Source organism: Coenobita brevimanus, chromosome 107 (genome assembly GCF_032717465.1).
Source record: "Coenobita brevimanus isolate Jiangsu-jjx chromosome 107, ASM3271746v2, whole genome shotgun sequence".
Lineage (NCBI taxonomy): Eukaryota > Metazoa > Arthropoda > Malacostraca > Decapoda > Coenobitidae > Coenobita > Coenobita brevimanus.
Window position 1 is genome coordinate 3,992,553 of NC_137060.1, and position 21,133 is coordinate 4,013,685.

Genomic DNA, 21,133 nt, shown 5'->3' on the forward strand with positions numbered 1-21,133 from the left:
TTATATTGTGGTTGAGTGTTGTGTCGGGAGCTGATACGTAATATATTTTTACACCCAGCATCCCATGACGCAATCAGTTCAATAAATCGTCTGGCGTTAGCTGGAATACAGCACTAGAGTTGTCCCCACCATGAGAAGGTTAATGGTCAACCCATTTGTACCATAGGTAGTCGGTTGTTATGAGTGGATTTGTTAAGTTGATAATTAATTTACTGTGATAATGGCCGCTTGAATAATGCGGAAACATATGCTGATGATGATAATTGCAGAAAACCATTAATTGTTGATCATTCATTGCCAGTTGGATGTGTGTAATTGCAGAGCCTGGCCAAATGTATTGATGTAATGCTTTGGGGATTGTAGTAGTAGTAGCAGCAGCAGCGGCAGTAGTAGTAGTAGTAGTAATGGTAGTAGTGGATAGTAGTAGTAATAGTAGTAGTAGTAGCAGCAGCAGCGGCGGTAGTACTAGTAGTAGTAATAGTTGTTGTTGTTGTTACTGTTGTTGTTATTGCTGTGGTTGTAGCCTCAGACTTATAGAGACGTGAATCCAGTGGACTACAAGAAACTGACCACTTCAGGCGGACATTTCCAGAGATGTTGTTTTGAGATTATGATGATGATGAATTGTGTGTGTTGTGACAGTGTGGTGAGTGTGTTGTGGTGTTGGGAATACATTACAGTGTGGGTATAGTGCATTGCTTGTGTGTTGTATTTTGTGTTGTGATAGTGTGGTGCATGTGGTGAGTGTGTTGTGGTGTGAGGGGATGCATTACAGTGTGGGCATAGTGCATTGTTTGTGTGTTGTATTTTGTGGTGGTACTGAAGTAGGGAAGGGTGATGGCCGCATCGTAGTCTGGCTGGGTGCACTCTTGGGATGTGAGTAGTGTCGGGGATGGTAGTTGTGATGGTGTCGTGGAGTAGTGGTGATTGTGGCAGTGTGGTGGTGATTATGGTGGTGGTAGTAGTGAGGGTATGGTTGTGGTGGTGGTTGTGGTAGTGTGGTGGTGGTTGTGGTAGCTTGATGTGGAGTTGGTGGTGTGGTGGTGGATGTGGTAGTGTGATGTGGAGTTGACAGTATGTTGGTAATGTGGTGGTGGCCATGATAGTGTGTTAATGGTTGAGGTAGTGTGGTAGTGGCCGTGGTAATGTGGCTGTGGTAGTGTGGTGGTAGTTTTAATTATGGGTATATGAGGAGGTGTGGAAGTGTGTTGCATCTTTATTGGGTGATAAAATATGCAGTTGCAAAGGTGGATATTGAGATTGGTAGATATTTATTCATAGCTGCTGCAGTAAAAAATATAGATCTAGAAGCACTCATAGAATTAGATGGATGAATGTAAAACTAAAGACACTGACATATAACAGTGGTTGGAACAAGAGCCATACGGATAGATAGATAGATAAATAGGTAGATAGATAGGAAGAAACAGATAGACAGATAGGTAGGAGTTGATAGATAGATAGATAGGTAGATAAACAGATAGACATATTTACCTACATTCATAGAAAGATAAATGGAAAACTTAAGAAAGAGGAAAGATTGGGTAAGAGAAGAGAAATAATCAGAAAAGTAGAAAGACAGATAGACAGAAACAGATTGATAGTTAATAATTATAGACGGAGGGGAGACAGTAAGAGTTTCTTGGCTGACACTTGCTTAATGTCATACATCCTTGCCAGGAGAGAGAGAGAGAGAGAGAGAGAGAGAGTCAAACAGTGGATCACCTGATCATACAAGAAGTAGATTTGGTGAAGTGGAGTGGTGGTGGATGCTGCTGTACTCCTTTTAATCTAACTTGGTCTAAACTTGCCGTTTCTGCATCTTGAATACCGAGACGTAACACCAGATTAAAACTCGACTACTTTGCCAGTGCTGAAGAAGGGCTGCGAAAAGGATGTAGGGTTAGAGCATTGTCCTTTTATGCCAGTGAGCTGCATGAAATGTGGTATACAAGGACGAAACTCTGGACCAAGTAAAAGTGAAAGGACTATAGATAAATTGACATAGATTCGAAAGGCATGGTTCCGTTTAAAGTTACATTATTTAAGGTGAGAATATTAGATCGAAAGAGTTATCTCTAATCTCTTCAGTTTAACTAGGCGTAAAAGTGCAATCTCCCTATCGTGAATACTGAGCCTGGAAAGAAGTTTGAAACTAAAATATGATAATGCTAGTCATGAAGTGCAATAAACAGGATATGGAGCCTTAGTATTGTCTTATTGTGCCACAGAACTAGCCTACGGGAAATAGCAGCAAAAAGGATGAAAATCTCCTCCTACTTGAAATGAATACACTATAGGTAAATCGTAGAAGTGGATAAGGTGGAGTGGCAAGTGAAGAGGTGGTGGATGGTGCAAGGGATTATTTGACGTAGATTTACATGACAAAATTGGGGATATAAAATAGGATGGAGAAGATCGGGTTTCTGATGATGATGGTAGTGGATATTGGTCAGTTATTCGTATAAGGAAGTGAGTTGCTGTTACCTGTCAAGGATCCCTAACTCCTTTGTAACTCATTTTATGGCCAAATGTAGTCAGTTTCATATCGTATCGTACAGTTTATAAAGGCTCCAGCATGCGTGTATGCGTCGGCCTTGATCAACAAGCGGCGGCTTTCCATGCTGCTCTATCTCTGGCAGCCTCCCAATTCAGTCCCGTATCCCTGATGTCACATTCTGTGACCTCGTCCCAGGTCTTTTTTTGGTTAGCCTTTCGCAGCCCTGCCCCCGAAGTTCACATTTCCCTTCCGCACCCAGTTGTCATCCTCCAACATGCCCAAACCATCTCAGTCTACCCCTCCTTATCACAACGCTAGTTCATTCCAGTCCCATCCTTCCTCTCAGTTCATCAATCGCAGTTCTATACTCAGTTTTTTTTTTTTTTTATTGAGGCGAAGATGCACTTGGCAGGTTGATGATGATTGGCCGAATGTAACATGTCAGAATAACATTTATTAGCCCAAATTTCCCCCTCAGATATATGTTGTCAATAAATAATGTCAGTGAGTAGAGATTATGAAGTAATGTAGCCAATAATCACCAACCTGTCAAGTGCATTTTCGCCTAGATAAAAAAAACTGAGTATAGTCTGGATGATAATTCGACTTGTAATTAAGGAGACTCATTTCTACCTCATAACAAAGGCTCATCGAATTTAACACAACCACGTTTTAGTATTCAAGATGACAGAGTGGCACAATTCCGTCAGACAAAAAAATGGGTTTGGAATGCGTGAGCCAGCTTGTTCCGTTGTTGAAGGTGTGAGTATGGGATGAAATAACAGCCTAGTCATGTTGTTGTTGAACCCCGGTCTGCCTTGCCGAGCAGACCCGTCGACAGCAAGTAAGCAACAGGTTCTGTGGGGCCGTCCTACAGTTAGTACTATACACACACCGTGTAGGGATCCTGCGCCCCCGTGTGGTAGACGGCGCCTCACCAGGGCCGGACCAGGGTCCTTCCACACGGCGAAGTGCAGGGAAACATGAAAAGGTTTGACTCTGTGGGTGGATGCCGCAGCTGCTTAGCTCCACTCAGCGCGCCTAGCATCACCACGTGTAAACTCGTTAGCGCAGTACTATCGCCTGGATATGTAGTCAAGGTTAAGGCAGGATTGAATTAGGTCAAGTGGATGATGATGATGGTGTTGGTGGAGTAATTGCCGCCACCACCACCACACACTGGCGCCATCAAAGTACCTACTAAAGCTTTAATTAAACTCTTTTTGTCATTGACATTTTTACAGACACGTCGCAATTTCCTGTGCCCTAAACCAGAGAGAGAGAGAGAGAGAGAAAGAGAGAGATTTTAGCAGTAATTATTTTAATAAATACTCGTATTGTTATTTGGACATTGTATATGCAGTTTATCGTTGTTATACTTCAGTCTTTTTTTTTCTTTACATTTAATTGCTTAACAAAGCCTTTTCGTCCATCCGTCTCTCTCTCTCTCTCTCTCTCTCTCTCTCTCTCTCTCTCCCTCCTCTCATTGACACTGCAGTTTTCTAAAGCATTTTCCCCCTCAGGATTAAATTATTCAGTCGTGCCTTTTATTCCGTGTTTTGAATATCCGTGCGGTGAAATGGTTTGTATTTCATCCCATTTAACTTTCATTTTATTTTATTTAGCTTCTAAGGGTGCAGGTTATTAGAGACTGTATCTAACCCCTACATGGTGAAAGTTTTCCCCAAAGTTATATAAAATCGTCCGAGATTTGCCAGAATAGACTAAAATAATCGTCATCGTAGTGAAGGGGTTGATGGAGGTATTATAATCCTTGCACAGTAAAAGTTGTCACAAAATTAAATGTCTTTCCCCGACTTTTTTTTTTTTTTTTTTTTTTTTTTTCTGCTAATTCCATATCATTTTCCAATATTTCCTGTTCAGTACTTTCTTTCCAATTCATTTATTTTCATTTCTTCCTTACCTAACATTTCCGTTTTGCTTCCTTTCAGCTCCTTTCCTCTCATCTCCTTTCATTTCCTTTCATTTCTTTCCTGTTCTCTCATTCTTTCCTTTTGTCCTAATCTAGACATTTCCAAAACATCCATTTCTTCCTCACCTCCACGTTCTCTGTACTCAGAAGCCTCCGTCCTTTCTCTATTCAGTGTCCTCTGCTGCTCTTCCCCTCACACTTCCTGTATCTATTGGAAATCTGCATTTAGATCTACCTGTAATTACTGTGTGTGTGTGTGTGTGTGTGTGTGTGTGTGTGTGTGTGTGCAACAAGCAAAGTTCAAAAAGGTAATTAACTTCTCGCTACCACCTGTCATTTTATTACATTGACGGAAGCCTTCTTACAATGAAGGCGTTAATGAAGGCTATATATAACCCTTCCTGTTCGAATAAAATCGTCTGGAGTAGAAAGAATACTTTAAAATGCTTCTTGGGATTCAGTGGGTTGACCAGTTTAAGACAGTGATGCATTTATACCACCTTGGTATCTACTGATAAACTTATCGAACTGCAGGATTAGATGCATCCTTCAGTAATAGCTTCAGCTTACCATTTCAGTATTGTGACTTACTGTATAGTCGGTTTTTGCTGCCTTGCTGCGAATTAGTTCAGTTTATTGGAGATGTATTGAGTGAAAGGAAGAGGCTACAGCAAAGTTTTCTCCTTGGACAACAAGAAAACAGAAAATAAGAAGGCATCAGTTTTACATACCTGGCATTTTGTCATGTCGTACTGAACTGGAGGAAAAGCTATTTCCCCCCTCCCCCGCCACAAAAAAAAAAAAAAAAAAAAAGGAAGAACATGTATTTTACTAAAAGCTTTCCCTTGGCACAACAGCAAAAAGTAAGTCTTCATCATTCTGACAGACCCGGTGAAAACGTCGTGCACGTACCACAGGGGTTTACAGGCCTAACAGTGATCCAACCGTGTCCTGAATGTCTCTTACTTGGCAGGGGCCAGTTGTTGTATAAAGTGCTTCTGTGTATTGCATGAATGTAATGTTAAAGGGTTGGGGAATATCAGAGGTAACATTGTCATCATCATCATCATCGTCGTCGTCTTGGTCATCGTCGTCGTCGTCATGTTTTTCCCCTCTTTTGTATGGGGTGGGAAGAATTCATCATCATCATCCCCACCCTTAGCACTGCCGGTGTAACATTGTAGTCAGGATCCAGTAACAGGCGTGAAGTCCCAGAAGGATGAGAAAATATTTAATATCATCACACTACCTTTCGATTTGGACCATACGTTCATTCAAGTCACATTTATACTTGTAAAATTCTTACAATGCCACACGCTGAAGCTTTAACGATTTCAATACAGTAATGCCTTTTTAACCCACTGACTTCGAATTACATACTCATGATGATGATGATGATACATTGCTTCTTATTCATCCAACGCCAGATGATTTTATAAACAGTTGTAGTAGTAGTAGTAGTGGTGATGGTAGTAGTAGTAGTAGCAGCAGCAGCAGCACCATCAACAGCATCAGCACCATCATCATCATCAGCAGCAGCAGCAGCAGCACCAGCACCAGCACCAGCAGCACCAACACCAGCACCATCAGCAGCAGCAGCAGCACCAGCAGCAGCAATATTAGTAGTAGTAGTAATTGTTGTTGTTGTTGTAGCAGCAGCAGCAGCAGCAGCAGCAGTAGTAGTAGTAGTAGTAGTAGTAGTAGTAGTATCGGTAGTATAATGATGGTAGTAGTAGTTGCAACCCTCAGTCATCTGAACGTTAACTCAGTGGACTGCAGGCTGAAGTTGCCCTCTTGCTACAGTCCACCATCCTCCTGTCAGGGAAACGGAGTTAGTTGAGGGACGTTTATACAACTGGCCAGTGGAGCCGACTGGTTATGTCGGTGCCACCACATGAAGGCGTTCCTGTCTAGCACATAAATTTTCCGAAACTCAGACACAGTGCGGTAAAGGGTTAAGTTCTTCCCTGCAACACAACACCAGGGTCTAAACCTGTGACCTTGGTATTACCATTTTGATGCGGTAGTGTGTGATGGGAGGGAGGTGAAGTGGTAGGGGTGTGGTAGTAATGTGATGGTTATTTGTGATGTGTGGTGTGGTGGGTGTGAGTTGGTGTAGGGGAGTGTGGTAATAGTGTGGTGAAATGTGGTAGTATGGTGGAGTGAGGTGGTGTGGTTTGTCGTGTAACAGTGCGGTTTGGGTGAGGTGTAGTTTGTGGTACAGTGGTGTGGTGAAGGTAAGGTGGTGTGGCAATGTGGTAATAATGTGGTGAGATGTGGTAGTGTGGTGGTGGTGAGGCGGTGTGTGGTGAAGTAGTGTGGCGAGGGTGAAGTGGGGTGATGGGAGTGTGATAATAGTGAGATGCGGTAGTGCACTGAAGGTGAGGCGATGTGCTATGTGGTCGGGTGAGGTAGTGGGAGTGTGGTAGTATTGTGGTGAGATGTGGTGGTGTGATGAATGTTGATGGTGTGTTGTGTGGTGTGATAGCGTGGGGGAGTGAGGTATTGTGGTGGTAGTGTGGTGAGATGTTATGGTGTGGTGGGTGCTGGTGTGTAGTGTGGAGGTAGTGTAGCTGTTGAAATGGTGACGGGTGTGGTAGTGTGCTGTGTGGTATGGTAGTGTGGTAGGGGTGGTGAGGTAGTGTGGTGAGTGCCGGTGTGTGAGGTGTGGTGGTACGGAGGCTGGTACTATGATGTAGTGGTAGTAAGATGGTAGAGAGTTGTGTGGTAGTGGTCGTGAAGGTAGGTGTGTGGTAGGGGTGGCGTGGTAGTGTGTCAGGGGATTAGGTGTGGTGTGGTAATGTGGTGGGGTAAGATGGTAGTGATGAGGTGTAGTCAGTGTGTTTCATCTGACGGAACTGGGCACACACCAGTATTAAGTCGTGGTTGCGTGAAATTTAATAAGCCTTAGATATGGGGTGGGACTGAGTCTCCTTGGTTACTAATCAAATCTGCCTACGATACACTTGTCCATCAACTAAGCTGAAAGGGGTTTGGAATATTTTTTAGGTAAAAACAAACCGGCGGCAGTATAACTGTGGTGTGGTGTGGTGGGTCGAGAAAGAACATGGTGTAGTAATGTGGTAAGGAAGGGATGCGTATTGTGGTAGTGTGGTGGGTCGATAAAGATATAATATGGTGTAGTAGTGCAGTAAGGAAGCGATGTTTGGTGGTGGCGGTGTTGGTGTTGGTGTAACGTGTATGACAATCACCCACACACAGGTGTTACAACAAACACCTGCCACACCGTACCTCTTATCTAGGCAATACTGTTCTCACGTTGCAGAGTATAACCAATTTCAACACCACATACTAAGTTACGTTCATCCATAAATGACAGCATTCAATTTAATACTAACCTAACTAAACCTACCCTAACCTAGTCACATCTAACCTAATCTTAACCCTAAGAACCTAACTCAATTTAACCCTAGCCCGGACAGCCCAATCCGATCTAACCTAATCCTTATATCATAACCCAGTCTCAGATAATCTAATTCAGTCCTAGCTCTAATGTAGCCTAGCCTAACCTGACCTAACCGAACCTAACCTAACCTAACCTGACCTGACCTAACCGAACCTAACCTAACCTAACCTGACCTGACCTAACCTAACCTAACCTAGCCAAAACTAACCCAGCCTTGCACCTACCAACTCAATTCCCTACTCACAGTTCTGTGTCTCAGTTCACAATTCACAATACTGCGTATTGATTCCATACTCACAATACTGCGTCTCGGTTCCATACCCACAGTGCTGCGTCTCAACTGCCTACTCACAGTACTGCGTCTCAGTTTCATATTCACAGTACTGCGTCTCAATTCCATACTAGTAGTACTGTACTGGATCTCAGTTCCATACTCACAGTACTGCGTCTCAGTTCCCTACTCACAATACTGGGTCTCAATTCCATACTCGCAGTACTGCGTCTCAATTCCATACTCACAATACTGCGTCTCAACGACCTACAGACAGTTCTGCGTCTCATCTACCTACTCTCAGTAGTGCGTCTCAGTTGCCTACTCACAGCACTGCGTCTCAATGCCGTACTCACAGTATTGCGTCTCAGTTCCGTACTCACACTCATTTCACAAGCATAAACCATTTCAACACCTTGTAAAATATTTTCTCAACCCTTTGGCTGATGATCATACTGAATACCTTCTGCTAACCTGAGCGTAAAAATGATAATATAAACAGCAGATATCCAGCCTTGTAATCCGTGGAGCCCGTTGGTGTAATACGAAATAAGCTGCGCTAAATCTCCACCACATTTATTATCTGCCAGTCATCATCGTCGTCGTCATGCATTTAATGCTACAGAAACAGAAGTGCCTGAAAACTTTTTTTTTTTTTTTTTTTTTTATATAAATACCACCTCTCACAGCTTAGGCGCTAGAAAAGAAAGAAGTAGGCAGGTATACTCTATTTATCTTTACTTGGCCCAGAATTTCATCCATTTGCCGCCTGTTTACCAATGGTCAGTGCCAGATTAAGACAATACTGTGGCTGTGCATTGTTTCCTTAGCACTTCTTCACGACTAGCATTTTTAGCGTCAATATACTTGTACAACTCAGCATACAAGGTGGAGAGATGGAAATTTTAGGCCAAGTTAGGGGAAAACAAGTATAGTAGTGTTTTTTTTTTTTTTTCCAACTGGAGCAAACCCCATTGTTTCATATGACGATAGGCAAATGTCAGGCTGATTAATGTTGCCTTCCGTTAGCAAGAGAAAAATAAAACAATTGTAATATCTCTCATCTGGGGGTTAGTAGTGTATAATGTTTTACGAAACGTCTGTCGTAACCTGGATGTAATCATTAATCCATAGCAAGATAAAAATGATTATACTTTCTATTGTCGTCAAGGTTAATTAACATGAAAGGTGAAAAACGTAATGTGTGTTCAGGCATATTTTACCACCCTGTCCAGTCATGCTCCCCTCCCTCTCTGTTTTATAATCATTAGTATTGTTTTTCTCTCCATCATCATCATCATCATCATGACCATCATGAGTAACAGCAGCACTCAGCCTCCATATCTCATAACCACTTCCACCCCCGCAACCACCACCAATCGGCCTCTCATCACCCATGACCTTCGTACATGAGGATGATGATGATAATCATCATCATCGCACAGCCTCCCTCTCTCATCACCATGTCCACCCTCGTGGTTCATCACCACCACTACCACCATCACCTCTGTTGTCACTATCAGTCCTTTCTCTCACCACCATCACAGCACAATTGTTTGCACCCATCATCATCGTCACCCCCCTCCCCCCCTCCAGCTCATTACTCTCCTCATCTCTTATATCCCACACAAACATTTCCACAACTTTTTCCCCGCAATCCCGCTCCTTCATTCTGTCTTCCTGTTGTTATTGTTGTTGTTGGCGTTGGTTTAGCTGTGTTTGTTTGTATGTTTCGTGGATTCCTGGACACAGTTTTCGTGGGTTTGGATCTCTCTCTCTCTCTCTCTCTCTCTCTCTCTATAATTTATATATCTGTCTGTCTGCCTGTTTATGTTTAATTATCTGTCTGTGTATTGTTCCTGAGCTTGTGTAGTTTTTAAGTGTCACCTAGGTTGATAGTTCTTTTTCCTGTTCTTCCGAGCTAGTCAACTGTCTTTGCTTTGTTGAATTTGTTAGGTCTCTTTCGTATTGTCGGGAGTGATTTTTTTCTTAATAGAGGAATGCTGTCCCTGATACTTCAAGACTATTTTCTTGTTGTCATAGATGTGTCAAGTGTCAGGGTCACCCGTGGCCTTCCCAACGCTGCCTGTCAGGTTGTTGCCTTTGCCTGTAATGTGTTTGGTGTGTGGCAACATGCCAGCATGATGTGCCAACCTATTATGGCAAGTACCAGTTACCAGGTCACCTTCGAAGTAAAACACTAGTTGGATCAAACCTTGGCAACATAATGTCGTGTTTTCTCTCATGTACCGGCCATCGTTACACCATAAATGGTGTAAATTCATATCCTACGCATATAAATAGTTATGTTACCTATGTTTAGTACATACATACATACAAATCGCTATATCTTTCTGTATCTGTCTATCTCTCCTTGTGCTTTTAGATAGATAAATGATTAGGTAGATAGATGTACGAATGTTTGTAGTGATGAACCACTGTTGGGTGTAAGCACCATGTTATAAGTATAGCTTCATGCAGCGTAACTCATTCATTCATTGCCAGACGCCATGTATCCCAAACGGGGTGGCCAGCGGCTCAGAGTTAATTGTTTTACAGGGAGGGGCACTAATCCTCCACCAACCCCACTTGACACGTAGGGAGAACGTTATGCCAACAGCATCTGGTGTTCCCAGGCGGTCACCCATCCAAGTACTAACCAGACCCAACGTTGCTTAACTTCGCTGATCGAACGGGAAGCGGTGTACTCAACGTGGTATGGTTCTTGACCTCTATAATTAGGGAGTGGAAAAATATGTGCCGTGAGTAAGAGGGAAGAAAACAGGAAAGAGGATTGCTTTAACAGAAGGTGTATGAAAGAAAAAAAAAAAAAAAAAGGGAGGGACATGGCTTGGAACTGGAGAAAGAGAGGTAATATTAGAACAAAGGAAGAATATAGAAGAACTAGAAATGAATAAACAAGAATATGTAGGGTGGAAGAAAGGAACTTTGAAAAAGGTATACTTGACAAATGTAAGGAAGAACCCAAGTTGTATTATCATTGGTGTTAATATCCTCTTAGTAACAAAAACACCATTATGTACAAAATATTTCCCCGGTGTGCCGCCATACTGAAGTGGCGTCACCAGCACTCTAATGCCTGTATATACATTGTGTCGGGTGCAAAAAGTTGCAATTAGTTTTGAGTTTTGATTAATAATTTCAAGTGATGCGTTGGCCAAGGTTTATACCCAGACGGAATGACTCTTTGGGGGATTTTGATAGTAAATCCCAGATTAATTATGATGCCAATTTGTGGTTTGATATAAATGTTTACCTTTGTGGTTCAGGGTAGAAGACCAGTTTGGTTAAATTGATGCACTGCAAAAATATAATATGTTGTGATTTTACCCGAGCATGGACTTGCATGTGAATGTGTGCGTGCACAACGTGCATGTAAGTCTCTCTCCTCCGTTCCTCACTTCCTCATTCACTCTCACGTTACACTCACCCACTTGCACATTACTCACACTCTTATACACACTTATTTATCAGATCTTGAAGCACACACATACACATTTGTTTTTCAACACTCACACACACACACACACACACACACACACACACACACACACACACACACACACACACACACACACACACACACACACACACACACACAGATGACGCCCTAGGCCCAAATGGGTTCATTTCCTCTGCCCATACAACTGCTGGCAGAGAGAGAGAGAATGTGTGTGTGTGTGTGTGTGTGTGTGTGTGTGTGTGTGTGTGTGTGTGTGCGTGTGCAATAAAATATCCACTCGTCTGTATTCATGAGTGTACACGCACATATCATACATACAAGTCTTCTTATCTCATCCCTCACCTGACGTGGTAACACACACACACACACACACACACACACACACACACACACACACACACACACACACACACACACACACACACACACACACACACACACACACACACACACACACGTGTTTGGCAAGGATTTATCACTCAATCTGGTGTTTGTTGTTTGTGAAGATGTTTCGGTGTGTTACGTAATAGTCCAACTTGAAAGGCTTAAATGAACGAGCGATAGTGTGAGAGAGTATGTAAGGGAGAGACTGACTAGGAGAGTGGCTGAGGGGAGAAAGAGATGGAGACCGAGAACAAGGTGGAGGTATATTGTAAGATCATACAAGTGAGAGACTGACTAGGAGAGTTGAAGGGAGAAAGAGAGAGACCGAGGACGATGTGAAGAGATAAGGTGCGAAATTGTGAGGGAGGATGAGAGACTGACTAGGAGAGTGTATGTGAGAGAAGCGTTTGTGAGGAGAAGAAGAGGGCGATTGAGAACGAGGTTGAGAGATAAGGTGGGAGAGTATGTAAGGGAGGGTGATGAGGGAGAGACTGACTAGGAGAGTGTATGAATGTTAGGTGGTTAAGGTAGAGGAGGAGACCGAGAATGAGGTGGAGAGATAAAATGCAAGAATACGAGTGAGAGACTGACAAGAAGAGTGGTTGAGAGGAGGAGAGAGATTGCGAATGAGGTGGAGAGATAGGGTTAAAAAGTATGTGAGTTAGATTTCGAGACTGACTAGGAGAGTTTATGAGAGTAAGGTGGTTAGGGGAGAAAGAGAGAGATACCGAGAACGAGGTGGAGAGATAAGGTGGTAGGAGCGAGGGTGGTGAGAGACTCACAAGGAGAGTGTATGATAGTGAGGTAGTGTGGAGGAGAAGAGGGAGACTGGGAACGAAGTGGAGAGATAAAATACGAGGAAATAGGAGTGAGAGACTAGCTATACTCTTGTTACTGTTACTTGGCTTAAAATTGCCATCTTGAATGCTGAGTTATAACTGATAATGCTAGAAAATGATATTAGTCACGAGGAAGTGCTGTGGAAAAGATGTGAGGCCGTAGCATTGTCGTTAGCAACGGTAAATAAGCTACTTAAGGACGAACATCTGAGTCAAGTTAAGGTGAAAGGAGTAAGGTAAATTGTCCTGTGGCAGCAAGAAAGAAGTATTAACACTTTCACTGCCATGGCAGTTTTGGTTATCTTATAGCTGTATCCAGACAACTGTATTTGACTTTGGAGAACACCCTGATGGTGGTGGTGATGGTGGTATAAATATAGTATATAGTTGTTGTTGTAATTGTTGTTGTTTTTTCTTGTCCTGTTCTTGTTTTTGCTTTTTGTTTTTCTGTTCTTGTTCTTGCTCTTTTCTTGTTGTTGTTGTCGTTGTTACCTCAGGTTTAATTGAAACATGAACCCAGCTGACTACAGACTGAATTTACCCTTCTCCGGAAGTGCACCATCTCCTTTTTGGGGGGACAGGGAGGGAGCCGAGGTACAGCTGTAGGCTACAACTGGACGGCAGATCTGCCCGGCAATATCAGTGCCACCTCATGAAGGCGTTCTTCTCCAGCACACAGCCTAATGGGTTAATGAAGGCTGTGTCTAAACCTTCCATATGAAAAACTCTCCTCAGCTGAATACTGTTGTCTGAAGGCAACAAGAACAATACATATAACGCGTCATGGTACTGAAGGAATAACAGACGCCATTGCCGTGAACGCAGTTGAGGCAGTATTGTTTTTATTTTTGCCTTTTTTTTTCCAGCTTGAATCACGCATGATTGCAGGTCCATTTTATGAGAGTGGTATTTTTCCCAGGACGGTAGAGGATATTAGACCTGATCTGCTTGGGTAAGTGAGCAAGTGAGTAAGTAAATGAGGGAATGTATAAGTGAGGTGACTGTGTAAGGTATGAGAGAGTGGGAGTGAGTGAAAGTGAGGGAATGAGGCAAGTGTGTGAGTTTCAAATGAGTGAAAGTGAGAGAGTGAGTGAGTGAGTGTGATAAAGCGAGGGATTAAGTTGTAAGATGAGTTAATGAGTTTTGAGATGGTTGAGTGTGATTAGTTGATCGTGTGTGAGTGAATGTGGTGAGAAAGGGACTGAGTACAAGTTTAGTGAAATGCGAGTTGTCTGAGAGTAACTGAGTGAGTGAATGAGTGGGTACAGTAAGTGTGAGAGAGTGCATGGAAAATGAACAAGTGAACTGAAATAACTTCATGTGTGTTGAGTGTGAGTGAGTGAGCGAGTGAGTAGTGTGCAGTAGAAGTGAGTAAACAAAGCTGGAGTTGAGAGTGGCCTGCGAGATAATTAGGTTTGTATGAGTGTGTAACTTGAGTTGGTTGTGTGAGTGAGTCAGCACATCAAGCTGCGAGTGTGATAAAGTAGCATGAATTTACATACATTGTGTGTGTGTGTGTGTGTGTGTGTGTGTGTGTGTGGTACAGAAGGACACCAGGGGATTGTGTAGTGCAGGAGAAGGACAAATTCATCCTGCAGTCAACTGGGTTCACGTCGAGATGAGCATACAGTCATAGCAACAACAACAACACTAACAATTAGGTTTGCTTCTTCTTGCAGTAATAAATTTGTTGTGTTTTTCTTCAGGTATTAACAGACTCCTTTGATTCCCTCACCTGACTAAATCACCGGCGTTAGCATGAATATGGTGTTATAGTTGTCCTGACTACCAGCTGATTAATAGTGTTCATGTTCTTAAAGTATTATTTACATGTTGTTCAGGTATAAACGTTGCTTTTATGTCTTGCAGGTATGTGTTCAGTAAAGGGACACCAGAACAACACCACAGGACACACCACCCTAAGTGTACTCCTGCCTTACCAGCAACTTTGGCGGTAATTTTATGGCATTTCTGTTTCTGTGATTTCCTCTTTTTGTTTCTGGACTTGAGATGATGGTGGTGGTGATGGTGATGGTGGTGGTAATGATGATGACGATTACTGATTATGATCTTAATGTGGATTAGCTGATATGAATAGAGTTGTAATAATGATGATGAGAATATGTTGGGACCGGTATGATTTGATGAGGATTATGTTGAAAGGATTGAAAAAATTTTGATGGTAATGATGAATAGGGTTGGGATGAAGCGATGATTAATTAAGGTAGTATGATGATGATTACTACAAGGGCTAGAATAGTGATGGTGATGATGATGAAGGTTGGAGAGACGATGATGATGATCATCATCATTATTAGGGATTAGATGATAAGTAGGGTTCCTCCGTAGAAGAACAGAATCGACTGCAGCAAGCATTAAATATGAAACGTCTTATCCATATACTCTTATTGGAGATCCATAACAAGATTGATGAAATCGACCGGTAGTTAGTAGAATTAAAATACACGAATTTCCTCCTATAAATTAGATGAAAAAAGATGAAGATGGTCGCGTTAAACACTTCCTGAACTGTACGATTAAAGGGCAAATGAAGACCCAGAAATATTTCATGATAATTTCTAGACTACGTAGTGAAAAAGGAACGTCCCTGGCTCCTCTTTATCGTTACTAACTGCACTCTGTACTGTGGAATGACACGGCTAATTACACCTAAGAACTAAAGGCGTTCCTTAAATATCCGTCAGCATTTGGCCCTTGCCTTCTTACCGGATATGTTTTTCAGCATAACCACCTTCACATTCACCCCATGAGAGTCCGCTGCTAGAGAAGGAGTTAGACACCGTTTTGAGTTACATGGACAGTCATTATTTTTGTGGTGTTTCTCTTTTGTTGTAACTACAACTGTTAGTGCATTTATTTTTTGTTGTAACTGTTATGATGTTCCTCTTTTGTTGTAACTGCAGCTGTTCTAACGTCTGTCTTTTGTAGTAACTGTTGTCTGTTTTGGTGTTAGCCATTCGTTAAGTAAGTGTTAACACTGAGAATTAAAATACACGAATTTCCTTCTATAAATTAGATGAAAAAAGATGAAGATGGTCGCGTTAAACACTTCCTGAACTGTACGATTAAAGGGTAAATGAAGACCCAGAAATATTTCATGATAATTTCTAGACTACGTAGTGAAACATACAAAGCAAACATGCACACTAATTATTGTATTTCAACTCAGTCAGGTGTAGGCAGTCTGTTTGGAGGTATGTCGCGTACGTACACACGTACACCCCTACAGGATACAGAGAGAGAGAGGGAGTGGGGGGGGGGGATCAGTAGCGGTGCTTATACAAAAGCACAATAGACTTACGCCTTTGTGTTGCGTTTTTCAGTAGTACCAGCCAGTCAAACCTTCAGCATCCCTGAACACACACACACACACACACACACACACACACACACACACACACACACACACACACACACACTTGAATGTAAGTACTCACTGCCATATCCCCACGCACAGTTGTATGTACCGGTACACATACTCACACATGTGCAACCACTTCTGCCTACATAAATTTAGTATATTAGTTTAACCGTGTAATAGTTCTTGTATTTTAGTCTCTCTCTCTCTCTCTCTCTCTCTCTCTCTCTCTCTCTCTCTTTGTCCATCCGTTTGTGTGTCTGTCAGTCTCTCTTATGATTCTGTCTCATTACAACACCATGATAGTGCAGGGATGGGCTTACTGTGAAAGACTTCCTAGAGGTAAATAAAGTTGTGAGGGGCAGCAGGAATGAAGCCAAACACGTTGTACGGTTAACAGGTCTGCACAAAGCTGGATGAAATCATTAGGTGGTGGCAAGAATAACACCAGAAATGATTCCCTCTGTCTCTAGTCCAAGAAGTTTTCGTAAGGAGAAGAAAATCGTCTGGAGGCAACACGAATATACTGAAATATCATTGTGATAGTAATAGTAGTTGTTGTGGTGGTGGTAGTAGTAGTAGTTGTTGTTGTTGTTGTTGTTGTAGCAGCGGCAGCAGTAGCAGTGGTAGTAGTAGCTTCAAGGTCATCTGATACGTGAAATCGGTGTGTTGCAGGCTGAAGTTGACTCATTAGGAATTTCAACCCATCTTTAGCACCACATACTCGTAGTGAAAGATACTGTGACAGGTTTGCCAGAGCTAAATGATATCGTCAGGTGGTAGCAATAATAACTAGAATAGCCAGGCTGTTTGCTGCCAGACCCTATAGGAAAGAGCTGAGCCAGGTTTATAATAACAAGAGGCAAAACAAACGAGTCAATTAAAGTTGATAAAACTCTGTGGGAACCCTACCAGCATTTGACGGTGCTGTGCTGTTAACTCCCCCCGCACCCACCCAAAAAAAAAAAAAGAGGGGCCTAAAAATGTCCCCCAGAAAGCCCTAAACGGAAGACCCTCTGGGGACCATCAAGGGGGTTTCTAAGAAGGCCCCTGCAACTTTCTTGAAGGCTTTAGAGGGGACAGAAAGAACTAATTTCAAATCAGTCCCTTAGTAAGCAACTCAGGAAATCAATAAATCAGTAACTCGGTGGCATAGATGTTTCTAGGTCGGCCCCTGGGAGGGTTGGGCAAAAATACAAATCCTGGAGACGTGAGAGACACACACACCTGGACTGTGGATGTGAAGTGCTTTTGGTGTGTGTGTGTTTACCTGAGAGAGAGAGAGAGAGAGAGAGAGAGAGAGAGAAAGAGGAAAGGAGGGAAAGATTGAGGCTTCTATATCCTACAGGAACACAGCCTCCCGGGGATCGAACCCGGGTACTGTTAATCCAGCAGCACCGTAAACAAATTAACCCTTCACCGGCACTAATTAAGGCAAATGGATTTATTACACCAGCTCTTGGGTAAACACTGTGTTAGTATCAGTGTGATGATGGTGGTGGTGATGGTGATGATGGAAATGATGTAGTTGATGGTGATGATGGTCATGGTGATGATGATGGCAATGATGTAGTTGATGGTGATGATGGTCAAGGTGATGATACAGGAAAATGTGAAAGTGCAATTGGCAGAATCTATGCTTTTAATCCAAAGAAGAAGAATCAAAGGCTGGCAGTTTGCAATGAAGCTCTTCTTTGTAGGAAAGGGTGAACAAAAGAGATCCAAAGTCAGATCCGTTCATTTCGAGATGCTTGGACACATTGCATATAAAAAACTGTGTGTCATTGGCAGAAGGCTATACAGACTGAGGAAGACAGTAGCAGAGTTGACCTGTTGCCCAGATAAATGACTGAGGTTATCTGTCAACTCTTGCATTGGAGGGAGAAGTGCCAGACAGCCTCTTGCTAAGGCCACAGGAAATCAAACGTAGTCTGGCAGCACCGTAAACAGTTTAATCCTCAAGCAGCTTTAATCAGGGCAAGGTGATTCATTATTGGGTTGTTTGGTACACGTTTTGTAATATAAAATTTTTACTTTATCGTAATTTGCCATCTCTCAGTTTTGAATGCTGAGTTGTATAAATTGATTAGCGCTAGAATATGATGCTAGTCACGAGGAAATGCCATGAAAAAACTGTAAAGCCATAGCATTGTGTTTTTATGCATTGAGCAGCGTGAAACAAGCTGCAAAAGGACGAAAACCTGTGGCAGGTTAAGATGAAATGAGTATTCTCTGCTGGTATACAGCAGGGAAGATAAATAAAGTGTTCTTCCCTGACCAATTACTATATACAACTCTTAAATGTAGGAGGAAGACTCGTCTGTTTTGCTGTGACTGACGCCAGTCATATCGCCACTGGGAAACCTGCCGAGTTGTTAGTGCTGAGAACCTGTTACACATCTCTTGTATTGTGGGTAACGCCAGACGGTTTGACTCGCCACTGGGAAACACCTCAGGGTGTGAGGGTAACTCCTTTTTACTGTAGGATGGTCCTTCCCCGGCTGAATACAGTCGTGTGGTGACAGCAGGAGTCAAATATAGACGTCATCGACCTACAGGAGTTAATGGTGCAGCTTCCGGGAGAAAGTAGTAAACAGTGTGGGGTGTAATGGTTGGGGGAGTGGTGGTGGGGTTACCTGTAATGGTTGGGGGAGTGGTGGTGGGTTACCTGTAAAGGTTGGGGGAGTGGTGGTGTGGTTACCTGTAATGGTTGGGGGAGTGGTGGTGGGGTTACCTGTAATGGTTGGGGGAGTGGTGGTGGGGTTACCTGTAATGGTTGGGGGAGTGGTGGTGGGGTTACCTGTAATGGTTGGGGGAGTGGTGGTGGGTTTACCTGTAATGGTTGGGGGAGTGGTGGTGGGGTTACCTGTAATGGTTGGGGGAGTGGTGGTGCGGTTACCTGTAATGGTTGGGGGAGTTGTGGTGTGGTTACCTGTAATGGTTGGGGGAGTGGTGGTGGGGTTACCTGTAATGGTTGGGGGAGTGGTGGTGGGGTTACCTGTAATGGTTGGGGGAGTGGTGGTGGGGTTACCTGTAATGGTTGGGGGAGTGGTGGTGTGGTTACCTGTAATGGTTGGGGGAGTGGTGGTATGGTTACCTGTAATGGTTGGGGGAGTGGTGGTGGGGTTACCTGTAATGTACTTGGTGAGTGGACAGTGGAGGATGGGTGGGGTGGAAGGGGTGTTTGGTTAATGTGGTAGGTTATCAGATTATAGGTTGGTTGAGGGATAGACTCTGCAGTAAACAGAGATGGCACAACTGCCGTCACTGTGGTCGCAGCTATAGTGCATTTACTGTAACCTGACAAAGATCCTTAAACCCTTTCAGCTCAGTTAATTGCCAAGTGGAGTCAGACTGTTGGGTTGATTTAACTAGTGACGTAGAAGACTCATTCGTACCGCAGAACTAAGGCTCGTCAAATGTCACTCAAACACAACTTGTATTCAGGCTGTGGGAGTGGACCAGTTCGGTCAGGTGAAAACAAACACTATAGTGAAAACTTTAGAGAGAGAGGGGGGGGGAGAGAGAGAGAGAGAGAGAGAGTCTAAGGACGGCAGTTATTATGACAAATAATTGTAATCTGAAGCTGGGGCTGCCTAATTGCAGTAATATAAACCGTATACATCCTTACATCGTTAATTACTTCCCTGGCATCATTAACACTCTCAGGCTCATTAACACTTTCACTGCTCTTATGCTTTTACTTTAACGTGGCCGGATTTTCGTCCTTTAGTGGCTTGTTTCACGTAGCTTAGTGGCAGAAAAACACAGTGCTTTGATGAGACTGTACTCTGTTTACTTTAACTAGACTGGTAAGTACCATCTCCATCTTCAGTGTTAACAGCAAGAGATTAACACTAAAATATGGTGCTAGTCACGAAGAAGTGCTATGAAAGGGATGCGGAGCCATAGCAGTGTCTTATTTCGCCACTGAGCTACGGGAAATAGGCTGTAAAAGGACGAAAATCTGGGCTAAGTTAAGGTGACTGAACTAAAAGTGCTTGAGGGAAGGAGGAAGGGAAAGAGAAGTGGTGGTGAGGTGTATGTGGAACAGATGTTGAGGGAAAGTGTGTGTGTGTGTGTGTGTGTGTTTATTTATTCCATAACTATAATTGAATGAGAGAGAGAATTTTGAGGTAATCACGTATATATGTATAAATATATCTATGTATATATGTCTATAATTGTATGCTTATTTCCTACAACCACAAAACACCTCTCAACATAATTAGTAACACTCCAGAACTTCAGCTCTCAAATCAACCTTTGCACAAACTTGCATAATGGCTCCAGTGTTTGGCAGTGTAACATGCCAGCTTCATCTTTATTTTCTACCTAAATTTTCTTACAATAATAATAAAAATCCGTATAGGCAGCGTGTGTACCTGTTGATTGAATGTGTAAGACTGGCCTTGTGAGTCCTGAGAGAGGCAACAACAGGCATATTGACTCCATGTTGACTTGCCAGCGAGGGAAGGCCTTAATTACTGCCAACATTTTTCTGTCTGGGCCCCGTCTTGGTTTTTGTAGGACTTCACTCTGTTCATTTTAACTAGGCGTAAAATTCCAATCTCTCCATCTTGAATACTGAGCTGTAATAAGAGATGAACACTGGAATACGACACTAGGCTATTCACGAAGAAGATTTATAGGAAAGATGTTGAGATGTAGTATGGTCTTATTCTGCCATTGATCTACGTGAAATTAGCTGCAGACGGAAGAAAACCCCTGCTTAGTTAAAATGAATGAACCATACTGGGTGTGAATGGTTGCTGTACGATTGTTTGATGGTGAACTGAGTTGTTTGTTACGAATCCCTTTCCTTGGTGTAACCCCTTCACTACGACGACATATGTTTCAGTTTTATCTTCAGACGGTTTTGTTCACCATGGGTAGTACTGTATGTCGAGTAGTAG

The 21,133-nt window shown here is 42.8% G+C and overlaps 1 non-coding gene across 1 annotated transcript; it reads right to left on the reverse strand.

Moving 5' to 3' along the window:
• Positions 1 to 10,742: 10,742 nt before the first annotated feature.
• LOC145416834 (5S ribosomal RNA) lies at positions 10,743 to 10,861 on the reverse strand. Its single transcript, XR_013900357.1, has one exon. It is a non-coding gene; the product is annotated as a 5S ribosomal RNA (ribosomal RNA).
• Between the last annotated feature and the right edge of the window lie 10,272 nt (positions 10,862 to 21,133).